This window comes from Sus scrofa, chromosome 13 (genome assembly GCF_000003025.6).
Source record: "Sus scrofa isolate TJ Tabasco breed Duroc chromosome 13, Sscrofa11.1, whole genome shotgun sequence".
Lineage (NCBI taxonomy): Eukaryota > Metazoa > Chordata > Mammalia > Artiodactyla > Suidae > Sus > Sus scrofa.
The window spans coordinates 162,230,859-162,249,137 of NC_010455.5; the positions used below are offsets into that span (position 1 = coordinate 162,230,859).

Genomic DNA, 18,279 nt, shown 5'->3' on the forward strand with positions numbered 1-18,279 from the left:
TCTCAGGAGAGATACATGTTGTTGTAGTCTAACAGTATTAATCTGGTGTAAATTATTTGACTCATTGTAAACATTAACTAAAGAGAGGTTTGTTTATTTGTTTTTTGTCTCTTTTGTCCTTTTAGAGCCACACCCATGGCATATGGAGGTTCCCAGGCTAGGGGTCTAATAGAAGCTATAGCTGCCAGCCTGCGGCACAGCCACAGCGATGCCAGATCCGAGCCATATCTGCAACCTACACCACAGCTCTCTGCAATGCCAAATCCTTAACCCACTGAGCAAGGCCAGGGATCTAACCCATAACCTCATGGTTCCTAGTCAGATTCGTTTCTGCTACACCACAACAGGAACTCCTAAGGAGAGGTTTTTGAAAAATTACATGCTCAAGAAATATGTAGGAGGGCATGAGTACTTTCTAAACAAAGGATTTACAAACTCTAGTCTTCCTTTAAAAGACCTAAGTTCATAAGTGTTTTTAAATGTGGCAATTCTCTGTGGTGCCATAAGTTAAGAATCTAGTTTTCTCCCTGCAGTGGTTTAGGTCACTGCTATGGCACAGGTTCAATCCCTGGCCTGGGAACTTCCATATGCTATGGGCATGGTCAAAATAAATTAATTTAATTAAATTAAATAAATTTCTAAAGAGTTTCTTTGTCTTTTAAGGGCCGTATCCATGGCATAGAGAAGTTCCCAGGCCAGGGGTAGAATCAGAGCTATAGTTGCCAGCCTACACCACAGCCACAGCAACGTGGGATCTGAGCCATAGCCGTGACCTACACCACAGCTCACAGCAAAGCAGGATCCTTAACCCTCTGAGTGAGGCTAGGGATTGAACCCTCATCCTCATGGATACTAATCAGGTTCATTTTCCCTGAGCCACAACAGGAATTCCCTATGAAGAGTTTTTAAATGAGTATAGTATACCTGGAAACCAAAGAGCTCATACATATTACAAACTTAGAAAATTGGGATTTTAGTTTCACTCATAAGGATGGTTTTAAACCAAAAACAAGTAAGTGATGTCTGTTCTTACCCTGTTCATCAATTATTTTGTTGATCATCTTCACTTATAACTAACAAGCATATCTAGTCAAAATATTATTATTCATTAACAACTGCTTATTCAGTCCTTATTATGAATAAAACCCAGGGCCAGTTATTATACTTTATTTAAATAGAGAGTAAAAAGGAAAGAATAATAAGTTTTCCTGATAAATATTTATTTATTTATTTATTTATCATTTTTCTAAGTGCACCTAAAACTTCCTTGTTTCTTAGGCTGTAAATAAAGGGTTTAGCAGGGGATTATGATCGTGTAGAACAGTGAATACATTTCATTCTGATATTGATCTGGGCTGGAGCCAGGACGCACATACATGAAGAAGAGAGTGCCATAGAACAAGAAAACAGAGAACAGGTGGGCACTGCATGTAGAGAAGGCTTTGTTCCTGCCCTTTTCAGACTTCTTTTTCAGGATGACAGAGAGGACACTGGTGTAAGAGACTGTGATGGCCGTAAAAGTAAAAGCTGTATGAAAATAGAAAAAATAAAAACCACCAATGTATTAATAGATGGGTCAGTACAAGAAATTGTAAAAAGTGGCATGATTTCACAGTAGAAATGATGTATTATATTGGACCTGCAGAAAGATAATCGAAATAACAATCCCACATGAATCAGAGGATGCAGAAAACCAAGTACATATGACACACTTATCAACCAAGTGCAGAGTCTATTGGACATCACCACTGGATAAAGCAAGGGGTTGCATATGGCTACATAGCGGTCATAGGCCATCACCACCAGAGGAAACATTCTGTGGTGGCACTGAAACCAAAAAAGTAGTATTGGTCATGCACTCAAGGAGAGATATCATTTGACTCTTGTCTATGGTGTTGACAAGCATCTTGGGAGTCACAGAGGATGAAGAACAAGCATCTGCAAAGGCTAAACTGCCAGGAATAAGTACATGGGGGTGTGAAGATGGGGGTCCTTCCAGATGAGAAAAATCAGTCCAAGGTTTCCCACCATGGTGGTGAGGTAGATGACCAAGAACACCAGGAACAGAGGGACCTGCAGCCCTGGAAGATCTGTAAGTCCTGTGAGGACAAACTCAGTCACCAGTGTCTTGTTTGCCTCCATCCTTCTATTCAGGCTGATCACTGCAATTTGCGAATTGAAGTGAAAACAATCAGTCAAGTTTCATGAAAACATACATAAGATTGCAATGTCACATTTATGTAATTTCATATGCCCCTTACCAAATAGATGTGAAGACACAGCATTTCTTGTTTTTAAAACATGCTTAAGAGATTAAGTATATTTAAAGAATTTTATTTAGGAGGAAGGATTTTTTTAAGGTTCTATATATGTATATACTTATGTTTATGTATATAATGTATATACAAAGATGTTTATGAAGGAGGCTATAGATACCAGGTGACTTAGTCCATAATTTATCACTCATAAATACATTAAAACTGAATATATTAACAGTAAAATGTTGTACAAAATTAAGAATAACAAAATAATATGTTTTATTCCACAGTCTTTAAAAAGCAAGACTCATTCAGTTTCAAAAGTGTTTTTGCCATTTTTCAAGAACTCATAAATTTTCTATTGAACCAAAAAATAGACTTTATCTTTGTAATACTTATATGTACCATTTTTTCCTACTAAGACATTAATAGGTAGGGTAGTAAGACAGTTTAAATTTCACTTTTACTATTTCATCCATTGTAATTATGTTGCTTGATTATATATTCATCAAAAATTCACAGTGATATATTCTTGAAAACACCAAATTTCAAATAATCTCTTTTTGAATTTACTCAATAAATCTTGTATGTGAACATAATAATTCATTCAGTCATCAATCACTTATTTAGTGCCTCCTAAGTTAAACACTGTCATTCCTTGCTCAGTCATGCATAGAAACTCTAATTGTGTTTCATCGATGATGTTAAAATAACACTTCCTTTAAGATGAGGGACAATATCAGATATTAGCCATCTTACCTGTAGATTTGGGAAGAATCTAAGAGCTAGGATTCTATATGCCAATGTAGACAATAATCATTCAGTTAAGCAAGAAGGCTTTTAATATGTCAGAAGCATATAATTCTAAAACAATTTTAAGATTTTCCTTCCCTACCCTTTTTTTGAGATTTCAAATGAGACTATCAAGGTAGAATGTAACCTTACAAAAGACACCGCGAGAGAAAGAATAGTCTTTTTTTTTTTTTACTATCTGGATTCAATCGTAATAGTAAAATTTTTAATTTTGTTTAAATCCAGATCAAATAAGGAGAAAAGATAAAATATATTAGTAGGCAATGGCTAACATGAAGATAGATAGACAAGGCAGAAAATATCCCCAAATTAAAAATATGCCTGTTAGGGGAGTTCCCATGGTGGTGCAGTGGAAATGAATCTGACTAGGAACCATGAGATTGTGGGTTCGATCCCTGGCCTTGCTCAGTGGGTTAAGGATCTGGCATAGCTAGCAAGTGTAGTGTAGGTCACAGACGCAGCTCGGATATGGAATTGCTATGGCTCTGGAGTAGGCTTGCAGCTACAGCTCCAATTAGATCCTTGGACTGGGAACCTCCATATGCCGTGGGTGCAGCCCTAAAAAGGACAAAAAACTATATATATAGTTATATATATGCCTGTTAGTTTTATAAACCTGGGAAGTAAGTAAGAAAACTAAAGCCTATGGAAACCAAGGGGTAAACCTAAATCCACATCATCACAGTGCATTTCATCAATGACAAAGTATGCACAATTCTGAATGTAAAATTGGTTTTGTGCATTCAAATTCCTGTCTCAGTATCTAAAGGTATAGCCATTTAGAAATATCTGATCTAAGTATACAAACATGCAAGGGAATATTTACAAGGCTTGGATTCACAGCTCCTTGGCTTTTATGACATGTCCAGCAAAGTGAGAGTCATTCTATTTTTATAACTTAGTCACCAGTGCTATAGAATGTAGCTGAAGATTTCACTGTCAAGTCTTTGCTAGCATGAAACATTTTTTCAAAGTGCCTGGATTGTCATTAAAATAAAGAAAACAGTATAGAAAATCTGAGCAAGGTAGAGTTTGTGAATTCAGTTCTGATGAGAATAATCTTTGAACAGTAAATATATAGAAGATTTTTCCTTTAAAAAGGGAGGCTGTGTTGAGGAAAACAGTTCTATACCTTCATAAGGAATAGGAAAAGAGAAAATTTGTTTGATATTTATATCAGACTTTTGAAAGTACAAAAAGAGAGGCTGGTAATTTTGGCAGTAGTCACTGAGTATGCACACTGCTGTCAAGTCACTGAAAGTACCAAATTATCTTCATGTTACATTCTGCCTAGAATAAAATAATGAGGCGTGCCTCAGAATAGATGTGTGTACTCTTTCCTGAATATTTCCAAAGAAGTACAGTCTAAACAAGAACCAGGTGTAAGACAAAGGCATAGACTCCCCTTAAAAGCCCCATAACCCTAGGGTTCTTTGCTGTTGGAAAGTCTTCCAGATTCTGTGACATTACAGTAAAGGCCAGATGAATTCTACTTCTACAGACACAGAGTATTAAATAGATTGATTCTATAACTCATTACCCTGGAAAAGAAAATGTTCAAAAAAGGTAACAAAATTTCTAAAGATTTTAATCTCAATTCCATTTCTAAATTACTACATGATTATTCCTGAAACCAATTTATGACCTGTCTTAAGGTAAGGTTCTCATCTGTAAAGCACTGATTTTCTAAGGACCATCTTCGCACAACCTATGAGACTATGACTACTCCTTGCTGTTTAGTAAGTTCAGAGTATAGCAGTTAAGTCCACAGATTTTGTATGTAATATCATGAATTCAAATCTTCATTGTATAAATAATTATCTTGTATTCATAAAGGTTTCAGAAGATTGAATATAATGTTTATTTAACTATTCAGTTCAGGATTGCATTCTGTTCCATTTGGTAGATAAATCATTTGACAACTTTTTCAGATATTTTGACAGTCCTTAGAAACTCTCAAAACAAAAATAATAAGTTCTATCTCTTTTCATGGAAACAATAATGACAATAAAATAAAGCACTGCATTCTCACCCAGTCCCAATAAGAAGGTACAGAGATGCCATAAAACAAAAACTATAATGAAGATCTCAAAGTACAAGAACAAAAATGTCAAAAACAATTATTCATCTCATATTAATCTTCTTTGAGAAATATAGTTTGGAAAAAAAGGTATTTATATCCTCCCATCTTCAAATTTGTTTGTGAAGATAATATTGAAACTCCCTCAATGCTACCAAAAGATTCCCTGCAGAATAAAGTTAATCTACTGGGCATTACAGGCTAATCAACATATCATTTTGAACATATTCTTTTGCAACTATTACTTTTATAGCTTGTTTCTTTTTTCAAAAAGCAATTTCAGTTTAATAGTAGAAAAATTAGTTTGATTATAGAAAAATTGAAAATGGAGAAAAGCACAAAGAAAGCAAATTGCTGTAACTCACTAACCACTGAAAAATACAGTTAACTTTGGGGATAGTTTTCTTCCACTTTTAACCAATGCATGTAGCTATATTGTATATTTACATATGTATTATATATATATAAACATATAATTTATTTAAAATTTATATATGATTTTAATACTGCTACACATTTTTCACAAATAATTTTAATTGAATACTATCTCATATATCTTTTCCTATGTTCTTCATTTGAAAAACATGTGGGATGTTTCTCTGGCAAGTTTGTAAAAATCTATAATTATAAAGTTCTAGAATTGAAGCTAATTTGTCCAAATATGTGCATGATGTTAAGGATTTTATTTTAACAAATCTTCAATGAGCCCATTGGAAAATTGTACTGATTTTAACTGCATATTTTGAAATGACTGATTTCCCAAACTTTACAGTATCAAATCAATGGAACAGAGTAGAAAGCCCAGAAGTAAACCCAAGCACCTATGGTCAACTAATCTATGACAAAGGAGGCAAGAACACACAGTGGTAGAAAGACAGTCTCTTTAATAAATGGTGCTGGGAAAACTGGAAACCTAAATGTAAAAGAATGGATTAGAAGATTCTCTAATGCTATACATAAAAATAAACTCAAAATGGATTAAAAACCTAAATACAAGGCCAGGTACTATAAAACTCTTAGAGGAAAATATAGGCAGAATGCTCTTTGACATAAATCACAGAAACATCTTGTTGGATCCACTTCCTAAAATAATGACTGTAAAGACAAAAATAAATCTGTGAGGCCTAATTAAAGTCAACAGCTTTTGCACAGCAAAGGAAACCATTAACAAAATGAAAAGATAACCCACAGAATGGGATAAAAAATCTTTGCAAATGGTGCAAGAGATAAGGGCCTAATCTCCAAAATGTGCAAACAACTCATACCATTTAACAACAAAAAACAAACAACCCAACTGAAAAATGGTCAGAAGGCTTAAAAAGACGTTCCTTCAAAAAAGACACAGGAGTTCCCGTTGTGGTGTAGTGGTTAACGAATCCGACTAGGAACCATGGGGTTGTGGGTTCGATCCCTGGCCTTGCTCAGTGGGTTAAGGATCTGGCGTTGCCATGAGCTGTGGTGTAGGTCACAGACACAGCTCGGATTCTGTGTTGCTGTAGCTCTGGCATAGGCCGGCAGCTATAGCTCTGATTAGACCCCTAGCCTTGGAACCTCCATATGCCATGGAAAGCGGCCTTAGAAAAGGCAAAAAGACAAAAAAATAAATAAAAGACATACAACAGGCACATGAAAAATGTTCAACAACACTAATACTGAAATGCAAACTAAAACTGCAGTGAGATATCACCTCACACCTGTCAGAATGGCCATCATTAACAAGTCAAAAAATAACAAATGCTGGAGATGGTATGGAGAAAGGATACCCTCCTTCACTGTTGGTGGGAATGCATAAACAAGATGGAAAACCATATGGAGGTACCTCAGAAAACTAAATTTAGAACTACCATATGATCCAGCAATCCCATTCCCAGACATATAGCCAAATAAAACATTCATTCAAAAATATACATACAACCCTATGTGCATCTCAGCACTATTCACAATAGCCAAGACATGGAAACAACCAAAATGTCCACTGAGAGATGAATTGATTAAGACATGGTACATATATGCAATGGAATACTACTCAGCCATAAAAAAGACAAACTAATGAATGCCATTTGCAGCAACATGGATGGAACTAGAGATTCTCATACTAAGTGAAGTAAGCCAGAAAGAAAAGGACAAACACCGTATGATATCACTTATTTGTGGAATCTAAAATATGGCACAGATGATCCTAACTACAAAACAAAACTAGATCATGGCCAAGGAGAGCAGACTTGTGGTTCCTCGGGGGGAAGGGGAAGTAAGTGAAATGGATGAACAGACAGGCAGTTTGGGGTTTTGGGATGCAGACTGGAATGGATGGGCAATGAAAGCTTACTGTACAGGCACAGGGAACTGTGTGTGATTGGGTCACTTTGGTGTACAACAGAAATTGTAAATCAACTATATTTAATTAAGAAATAGAAATTTATAATATAGTTGATACTTAAGTGACACAGGTTTGACTGCCCAGGTCCACTTATAGTCTTATTTTTTTCAGTATTAAATACTGCAGTACTGGAAGTTCACATGTGCTGCAGCAGATTAAGGATCTGGCATTGCCACAGCTGTGGCATAGGTTGCAACTGCTGTGCAGGTTCATTCCCTGGCCCAGGAACTTGCACATGCCATGGGTTCTGCCAAAAAAAAAAAATAAAATAAATTTTAAAAAAAATTAAGTATTGTAGTACTGCATGATCCACTGTTGGTCAAATTCATGGATACAGCACCACAGTTACAGAGGGTTACTAAATATTCAGAGGGCAAAATATAGTTTACATCAGATTTTCACCTGAGTGCAGGATCATCACTCCTAACTCCAGCATTATTCAAGGGTCAACTGTATATGTGTGTGTGTGTGTACTCACACACACACACACACACACACATTTACACACATATTCACATTATCATGTTTATCTGTGTGTCTATGATTAAATTTGGTAAGAAATGTGTTTGAGCTATAGGTATTTGGTAGAAATGTAAAACTACTGAAAGGCATAAAAATTTATTTAATGTATGAAAAATTATCATTTTACCTAAATAGGAAGAAAAAAATCTACTAAAGGTGTTAATTTTTCCCAAATTAATGTACAAAAATCACTATTAATCTTATCTTTGGGGGAGGGGAGGGAATGGGATGTATTGGGAATCTGGGGTTGGTAGAAGAAAACTCTTGCATTTGGAGTGGACAGGCAATGATATTCTGCTGTATAGCACAGGGAACTATGTATCTAATCACTAGTAATGGAACATAATGGAGGATAATGTGAGAAAAAGAATGTATATATATGTATGGCTAGGTCACTTTGCTATACAGCAGAAATTGACAGAACATTGTAAATGAATCATAACAAAAAATTAAAAAAAAAAAAAACCCAGAGGGACACAAGGACACATTTAGAGGTGGTGGATATGTTTGTTACCTGGATTTTGGTAATGTTAATGAGTGTATACATATGTCCAAATTGCATACATTAATTATGTATATTTTTGTGTACTAGTTATATCTCAAAAAAAGCTGGAAAAAATATTGGCTGTATTTCCAGTGCTTATACAATATATCCTTATAGCTTATTTATATATACATAGCAGTTTTTCCCTCATAATCCACTATTCCTTATCTAGCCCTTCCACCCTGCTCTCTCCTCACATCCAGTAACCACTACTTGGTTCTTTATATCTGTGAGTCTATTTCTGTTTTTCCATATGTATTAATTTGTGTTCTTTTACAGGCTTCACATATCAATGAAAACATATAATATTTGTCTTTGTCTGTCTGATGTGTTTCACAAAGCACAATACCATCCAGATCTATCTGACATTGGAAGAGGCAAAATTTCATTTTTTATGGCTAAGTAGTATTCCATTTTGTGTATACACCTTAACTTCTTTATCCATTCAACTCTTGGTGTACTCAAGTTTCTTTCATATCTTGGATATTGTGAATAGTGCCACTATGAACATTGGGGTTCAGGTATCTTTTCAACTCAGTTTTCTCATTTTCTCCAAATATATATCCTGGAGCAGAATTGACGGGGTTTGTGATAGTTCTACTTTTAGTTTTTTGAGAAACCTCCATACTGTTTTCAACAGTGGCTGCACCAATTTACATTCCCACCAACAGTGTGCAAGGGTTCCCTTTTCTCCACATTTTCACCAAAAATTTGTTGTGTTCTTTTTAATGATAGGAATTCTGTCAGATGTGAGGTAATATCTCACTGTGGTTTTGATTTGGAATTCTCTGACAATTAGTGTTTTTTCATGTGCTTGTTAGGATTTGTATGTCTTCTATGAAAAAAAAATGTCTATACAGGTTTTCTAACCATTTTTTAGTCAGGTTGTTTGATTGTTTATGTTGAGTTGTATAAAGTCTTTTTGTATTTAGGATATTAACCCATTATTAGTCATATCATTTGAAAATATTTTCTTCCATTCAGTAAGTTGTGTTTTCCTTTTGTTCAGTTTCCTTTGCTGTGTGATTGATTTTAAGTTTAGTTAGGTCCCATTTCTTTATTTTTGTTTTTCTTTCTCCATAAGAGAGATTCGAAAGTACATCATTACAATGTATGTCAAAGAGTGTTCTGCCTATGTTTTCCTCTAGGAGTTTTATGGTTTCTGGTCTTACATTTAGATCTTTAAGCCATTTTGAGTTTATTTTCATATCAAGTGTGAGAAAATGTTCCTAGTTTTATTCTTCTACATATAGCTGTACAGTTTTCCCAGCACTACTTATTGAAGAGACTGCCTTCTCTTCAATGTATATTCTTGTCTCCTTTGTTGTGCATTAATTGTCTATATGTGCATGGGTTTATTTCTGAGCTCTCTATTCTCTTCCATTGATCTATGTGTCTGTTAGTCTGCCAATACCATACTGTTTTGATTACTGTAGCTTTGTAACATAGTCTGAAGTCAGGAACCATGATACTTCTTGCTATGTTCTTTTTTTTAAGACTGATTTAGCTATTCAGGGTATTTTATGATTCCATATAAATTTTGGAATTATCTGATCTAATTCTGTAAAAAAATGCTGTTGGTATTTTTAAAGGATTTGCATTAAATCTGTAGGTTGCTTTGGGTATTTTGGACAAATACACTACAATAGTGTGGAGTTTAACAATATTAATTCTTCCAATCCAAAAACATAATATACCTTTCCATTTATTTGTATCATCTTCAGTTTCCTTCATCAATGGCTTATGGCTTTCAGGGTGTAGGTCTTTAACCTCCTTGTTTAAATTTATTCCTGGATATTTTATTATATTTGGTGTGATTATAGTAGAGACTACTTTCTTGCTTTCTCTTTCTGATAGCTTATTATTAGTATAAGAAATGCAACAGGTTTCTGTATATTAATCTTATATCCTACAACTTTACTGAATTCATTTATTAATTCTAATAGTTTATTTGTGGAGACTTTAGGTTTTCAATATATAGTATGTCATCTGAAAAGAGTGATTGTTTGACTTCTAATTATATGACGTTTACTTCTTTGTCATGTCTGATTTCTGTGGTTAGGACATCTAACACTATGTTCAATAGAGGTGGTGAGAGTAGGCATCCCTGTCTTGTTCCGGATCTCAAAGGAAAATATTCTTTTCACCATTGAGTATAATATTACCTGTGGTTTTGTCAAATTTGGTCTTTGTTACATTGAGATATGTTACCTCTATAACAACTTTGTTGAGAATTCTTATTATAAATGAATGTTGAATTTCTGCATCTATTCAGATGATTATGTGAGTTTTATCCTCCCTTCTTTATGTGGTGTATCATATTGATTGATTTGTGAATCTTAAATCATCTTTGCTTCCCTAAAATAAATCCCACTTGATCTTGCTGTATGATCCTTTTTATATTTTGTTGAATTATGTTTACTAATGTTTTGCTGAGGATTTTTGCAACTATATTCATCAAAAATATAGGTCTGTAATATTTTTGGAGTGTCTCTGATTAGTTTATGTATCAAGGTAATGGTGGACTTGGAGAATGAATTTGGAAGTCTTCCTTCATCTTCAATTTTTTGGAATAGTTTGAGAAGAATAGGTATTAGCTCTTCTTTGTATATAAGAGAATTATCCTGTGAATCTTTCCACTCCTGTACTTCTGTTTGCTAGTTTTTTCATTACTAATTCAATTTCACTACTAGTGGTTTGTCTGTTTTTACTTTCTATTTCTTTTGATTTAGTGGTAGAAGATCTATGTTTCTAGAAATTTTTCCATTTCTTCTAATTTTTTGGCATGTTCATAGTTTTCCCATGATTTTTTGAATTTCTGTGATATTGGTTGTAATTTCTTCTCTTTCATTTCTTATTTTATTTTGGTCCTCTCTCTTTTTTCTCTTGAGTAGCTAGGGAAAGGCTTATAAATTTTATCTTTTCAAAAGGCTAGCTCTTGCTTTCATTGTTATTTTCTATTAATTTTTTATTACATAGTTACTGACTTTATTTCCCACATTGGACATTTCATAACTGTAACTTACTTATTTTGTAACTGAAAGTTTGTACCTCTTAATATCCCTCACCAATTTCTTTCCTCCTCCCCAATGCTCTCCTCTCTGGCAACCATCTAATTGTTCTTTGCACCTATAAGTGCTTCTGTATTGTTATGTTTGTCAATTTTTCTTTTGGTTCCATGTATAAATGAGATTATACAGTATTCATCTTTCTCCATCTGACTTACTTCACTGAGCATAGTACCATGTAGGTCCATCCATGTTGTCATAAATGCCAAGATTTCAATTTTAATGGCTGAATAATGTTCCATTATGTATGGATATCTATGTGTGTGTATGTATATATCATATATATAACATCAACTTTACTTATGCATCTATTGCTTATGTTGGTTCCATATCTTGACTATTGTAAATAATGCTGCAATGAACATAAGGGTGCAGACATATTTTCTAATTAGTGTTTTTTTATTTTTCAGATAAATACTCAAGGGTGGGATTCCTGGAGGGTTTGGCAGTTCTATTTTTAATTTTTTGAGGAATCTCCATACTGTTTTCCATACTGGCTGCACCAGTTTACATTCCCACTAATAGTGTATGAGGGTTCTGTTTTCTCCATATCCTCACCAAAAACTGTTGTCTTTTTACGATTGGATTCTGACAGGTGTGAGGTGATATCTGAATGTGGTTTTATAAAATTACTCAATGAATTTTATTACATTTATAGTTGTACAACAATCATCACAACTAAATTTTATAGCATTTCCATCCCAAACCCTCAGTGCATCCTCCCACACCCCAACCTGTCTCATTTGGAAACCATAAGTTTTTCAAAGTCTGTGAGTCAGTATCTGTTATGCAAAGTTCATTGTGTCCTTTTATTACATTCCACATGTCAGTGATAGCATTTGATGTTGGTGTCTCATTGTCTGACTGACTTCACTTAGCATGATAATTTCTAAGTCCTTCCATGTTGCTTCAAATGCTGATATTTCTTTCCCTTTAATTGCTGAGTAATATTCCATTGTGTATATGTACCACATCTTTTTTTTGCATGCATATTTATTTTTATTTTTTTTACAGAATAAAATACATACATTTAAACACAGTTACATTCACACAGATTATTATATCATGGATCTTAAGAAGCAGATTAAGTGACTCCCTCTGGAGAAGTGGAATGGAAAATATGCCGAGACAAATAGGAAATTTATTCTATACTTTATCCCATTTTATATGGCTTTCATCCTTGCTATTTAGTATTATCTATTACACTTCAATTTTTCTTTAATAATCAGCATTATATTAAAATTATTATATTATGCAACTAAAATTTATAAAGAAGAAAGCCTTATATACCATTAAATATTTTATATAGCATAATAAAAAGAATAACTTAACTGGTAAGAAAAACAAAAATAATACACCCTCTGAAAATAAGTAAAATATAAAATGCATAAAATGGTTATAAAACAGTGTAACTATATAAATATGTCCTTACAATTTGTTACATCTTATTGATTCTTCAATATAGGCATTACACCATTCTAGGTGATGTGATAAACAAGACATCATAGACCTTACATTGTACCATTGGGAGAAATGGTTATTAATAATACAATTGTAGAACTATATTATTTAATTGTACAGTTGCATTATTTAATTATAATTATCATAAATTCTTTGATGGAGAGGAAATCAGAATCAGATCTAAGAAGACTTCAGCATTCCAAGAATGATGTCAAATGATTCCCTTTGTGGTGGATTATGCACTTATTTACTATGAGATATATTTCTTCTACAGAGATTCCTTGATTGTGTATCAGTTGTAGATTTTTGGTTTACAGTCATTCTGAAGTTTTGATATGAGTCTATACATATATGAGATTGTTTTAGGTTGTTGTTCTCTTAATTGCAAGTTCATCTCCAATGTCCTGCATTTGTACCCACCACTTCTCATGATTTCTTATTTTGGTGGTATAATTGTGCATGGATGATTTTGTATATTTACTGTATATATACCTTTACTGGTGAGCCTTGTCATTTGTGGAATTTGTGTTTCCTGTTGCTGTCTTTTCTTTTCTGCCTAGAGTCGTTCCTTTAGTATTTGTTGTAAGGCTGGTTTAGTGTTGCTTAATTCTCTCAGCTTTTGCTTATCTGTGAAGGTTTTGATTTCTCCTTCAAATCTGAATGAGAGCCTTGCTGGGTAGAGTAATCTTGGTTGGAGGTTTTTTCCTTTCATCATGTGAAGTATATCATGCTACTCCCTTCTGGTCTGCAGAGTTTCTGCTGAAAATCTGCCAATAACCTTATTGGGGTTCCCTTGTATGTTACTTGTTTCTTTTCCCTAGCTGCTTTCAAGACTTTCTCTTTGTCTTTAATTTTGGTCAGTTTGATTAATATGTGTCTTAGGGGGTTCCTCCTTGGGTTTATTTTACATGGTGCTCATTGTGCTTCCTGGATTTGAGTGAGTGGTTCCTTTCCCATGTTAGGGAAGTTTTTGGCTATTATCTCTTTGAATATTTTTTCTGTCCCCTTCTTTCTCTCTTCTCCTTCTGGCACCCCTGTAATATGGATGTTGGTGCATTTAACATTGTCCCAGAGTTCTCTGAAACTCTCTTCATTTGTTTTCAATCTTTTTTCTCTTTTCTGTTCTGTGTCCGTAATTTCCACTAATATGTCCTCCACCTCACTTATTTGTTCTTCTGCCTCCTGTATTCTGCTGTTAGCTGCTTCTAGTGAGTTTTTTATTTCAGTTATTGTATTTTGCATCTCTTCTTCTTCAAGTTTTATATCTTGTATCTCTTTAGTCAGTGTTTCCTGTAAGTTATCCATCTTTGCCTCCAGTTTATTTCCAATGTCTTGCATCATCTTCAGCATCAACAGTCTAAAGTCTTTTTCCTTGAGGCTGAGAATCTCATCACTTAGCTGTTTTTCTAGGGTTTTTCCTTTCTCCCTCATCTAAGTTATAGTTCTCTGTCTTTTCATTTTTATATGCTTTTGGTGTGGTGACCTTTTTCAGATGATAGAGTTGCAGCCTCTCTTACTTCTGGTGTCTGCCCCCCTTGTGGCTGAAGTCAGTATGGGGGCTTGCTGCAGGCTTCCTGATGGGAGTGGCTGATGCCTGCCCACTGATAGGTGGAGCTTATTCTAATCCCTCTGGTGGGTGGAGCTTAGTCTCTTGATGAGATTAGAGGCAGCTATGTGCCTGAGGGATCTTTAGGTAGCCTGTTTACAGAGGGGTGGGGCTGTGATCCCACCTGGATTGTTGTTTGCCTTGGGGATTCTCAGCAGCTGATTGATGCTGGGGCCAGATTTTCCCAAAATGGCCACCTCCAGAGAAAGGCAGCTGCTGAATATTCCTGAGAGCTTTGCTTTCAATGTCCTTCCCTCACAACAAGCCATGTTCACCCCTGTTTTCCCAGGATGTCCTCCAAGAACTGCAGTCAAGTTTGACCCAGATTCCTATGGAGACCTTGCTCTGCCCTGGGACCCAGTGCATGTGAAAGTCCGTGTGCACCTTTTAAGAATGGGGTCTCCATTTCCCCCAGTCCTGTGGAGCTCCTGTGCACAAGCCCCGCTGGCCTTCAATGCCAGATGTTCCAGGGGCTCTTTCTCCCAGTGTCAGATTCCTGCACATGAGGGTTTGATGTGGGGAGTGTCTTTGAACTCTCATTCCTGTAGGTGAGTGTCTTTGAACCAGTTAGTTTTCAGTCTGTGGAGCTTCCACCCGTGAGGTATGGAGTTGTTTATATTACGAAATTGCCCATCCTACCTCTTGATGTAGCCTCCTCCTTCTCTTCTGGAGTAGGGTATCTTTTTTAAGGTTTCAAGTCCATTTGGATGGAGATTGCTCAGTCTTTAGTTGTGAATTTTGCTGTTTTTAGGAGAGAAGTTGAGCTTCGGTCCATCTATTCTGCCATCTTAATCCTGTCTCTCTGTTTTCTATTAATTTTTTGGTCCATGTCTCATTTATTACCACTCTGACCTTTGTTTTTTTTTTTTCCTTCTGCTGACTTTGGGTTTTGCTCATCCTTCTTTTCTAATTGCTTTAGATGATAGGTTAAATTATTTACTTGATATTTTTCTGGTTTCTTAAGGTAACCCTATATCATCACTATAAACCTCCCTTTTAAGACTACTGTTGCTGTATTCCATAGATTTTGGAAAATTGTGTTTTTATTTTCATTTCTCTGAAGGCATTACCTGATTTCTTTGTTGAGCTCTTCATTGACACATTGGCTTTTTAGTAACAAGTTGTTTAGTCTCCAAGTGTTTGAGGGTTTTCCCCCTTTTTTGTCCTGTAATTGATTTCTAGTTTCATACAATTATACCAAATCAATATAATTTATATCCTCTTAAATTTTCGGAGAATTGTTCTGTGACCTAGCTTATTATCTACCATAGAGGAAGTTCCATGTGCATTTGAAAAGAATGTATATTCTGCTGTTTTTGGATGGAATGTCTTCTATATATCTATTGAGTCCTACTGGTGTGATATGTCAGTGAAAACCACTGTTTCCTTATTGAATTTTTGTCTAGATGATCTTTCCATTGATGTAAGTGAAGTGCTAAAGACCCCTGCTACTACTGTATTATTGGCAATCTATCCCTTTTTGACTGTTAATATATGCTTTATATATTTAGGTACCCCTATATTAAGTATCTATGTTGTTATGAATGTTATATCCTCTTCGTGTAGTGACCCGTTTATCGTTATATAATGCATTTCGTTATCTTTTACTATATACTATATTTTAAACTCTACTTTGTGTTGTACTAGTATTGCTACACCAGGTTTCTTGTGATACCATTTTCATGAATGGAATGTGACTTCCATTTTCATCCCTTCAAGTATTTATTATGTGTCTTAAGCTATGAAGTGAGTTTCTTTATTTTTTAAATTTTATTTTCCCAATGTACAGCAAGGGGATCAAGTTATCCTTACATGTATATAATACATATTTTCCCACCCTTTGCTCTGTTGCAACATGAGTATCTAGACATAGTTCTCAATGCTACTCAGCAGGATCTCCTTGTAAATCTATTCTAAGTTGTGTCTGATAAGCCCAAGCTCCCGATCCCTCCCACTCCCTCCCCCTCCCATCAGGCAGCCACAAGTCTTTTCTCCAAGTCCATGATTTTCTTTTCTGAGGAGATGTTCATTTGTGCTGGATATTAGATTCCAGTTATAAGTGATATCATATGGCACTTGTCTTTCTCTTTCTGGCTCATTTCACTCAGTATGAGATTCTCTAGTTCCATCCATGTTGTTGCAAATGGCATTATGTCATTCTTTTTTATGGCTGAGTATTATTCCATTGTGTATATATACCACCTCTTCCAAATCTAATCATCTGTTGATGGACATTTGGGTTGTTTCCATGTCCTGGCTATTGTGAATAGAGCTGCAATGAACATGCGGGTGCATGCGTCTCTTTTAAGTAGAGTTTTGTCTGGATAGATGCCCAAGAGTGGGATTGTGGGGTCATATGGAAGTTCTATGTATAGATTTCTAAGGTATCTCCAAACTGTTCTCCATAGTGGCTGTACCAGTTGACATTCCCACCAACAGTGCAGGAGGGTTCCCTTTTCTCCACGGCCATTCTGACTGGTGTGAGGTGGTATCTCATGGTTGTTTTGATTTGCATTTCTCTTATAATCAGCGATGTTGAGCATTTTTTCATGTGTTTGTTGGCCATCTGTATATCTTCTTTGGAGAACAGTCTATTCAGGTCTTTTGCCCATTTTTCCATTGATTGATTGGCTTTTTTGCTGTTGGGTTGTATAACTTGTTTATATATTCTGCAGATTAAGCCCTTGTCCGTTGCATCATTTGAAACTATTTTCTCCCATTCTGTAAGTTGTCTTTTTGTTTTCTCTTTGGTTTCCTTTGCTGTGCAAAAGCTTTTCAGTTTGATGAGGTCCCATGGGTTTATTTTTGCTCTTATTTCTCTTGCTTTTGGAGACTGACCTGAGAAAATATTCATGATGTTGATGTCAGAGAGTGTTTTGCCTATGTTTTCTTCTCGGAGTTTGATGGTGTCCTGTCGTATATTTAAGTCTTTCAGCCATTTTGAGTTTATTTTGGTGCATGGTGTGAGGGTGTGTTCTAGTTTCATTGATTTGCATGCAGCTGTCCAGGTTTCCCAGCAATGCTTGCTGAATAGACTTTCTTTTTCCCATTTTATGTTCTTGCCTCCCTTGTCAAAGATTAATTGACCATAGGTGTCAGGGTTTATTTCCGGATTCTCTATCCTGTTCCATTGGTCTGTCTGTCTGTTTTGATACCAGTACCACACTGTTTTGATGACTGTGGCATTGTAGTATTTCTTGAAGTCTGGGAGAGTTATGCCTCCTGCTTGGTTTTTGTTTCTCAGGATTGCTTTGGCGATTCTGGGTCTTTTGTGGTTCCATATAAATGTTTGGATTGTTTGTTCTAGTTGTGTGAAAAATGTCATGGGTAATTTGATAGGGATTGCATTGAATCTGTCGATTGCTTTGGGTGGTATGGCCATTTTTACAATATTGATTTTCCCAATCCAGGAACATGGAATATCTTTCCATTTCTTTACATCTTCTTTGATTTCTTTGATTAAAGTTTTATAGTTTTCGGCATATAGGTCCTTTACTCCTTGGTCAGGTGTATTCCCAGGTATTTGATTTTGTGAGGTGCAATTTTAAAA

The 18,279-nt window shown here is 35.2% G+C and overlaps 1 pseudogene; it reads right to left on the reverse strand.

Annotated features, from left to right (window-relative positions):
* Positions 1,228-2,142, reverse strand: LOC110256362 (annotated as a pseudogene).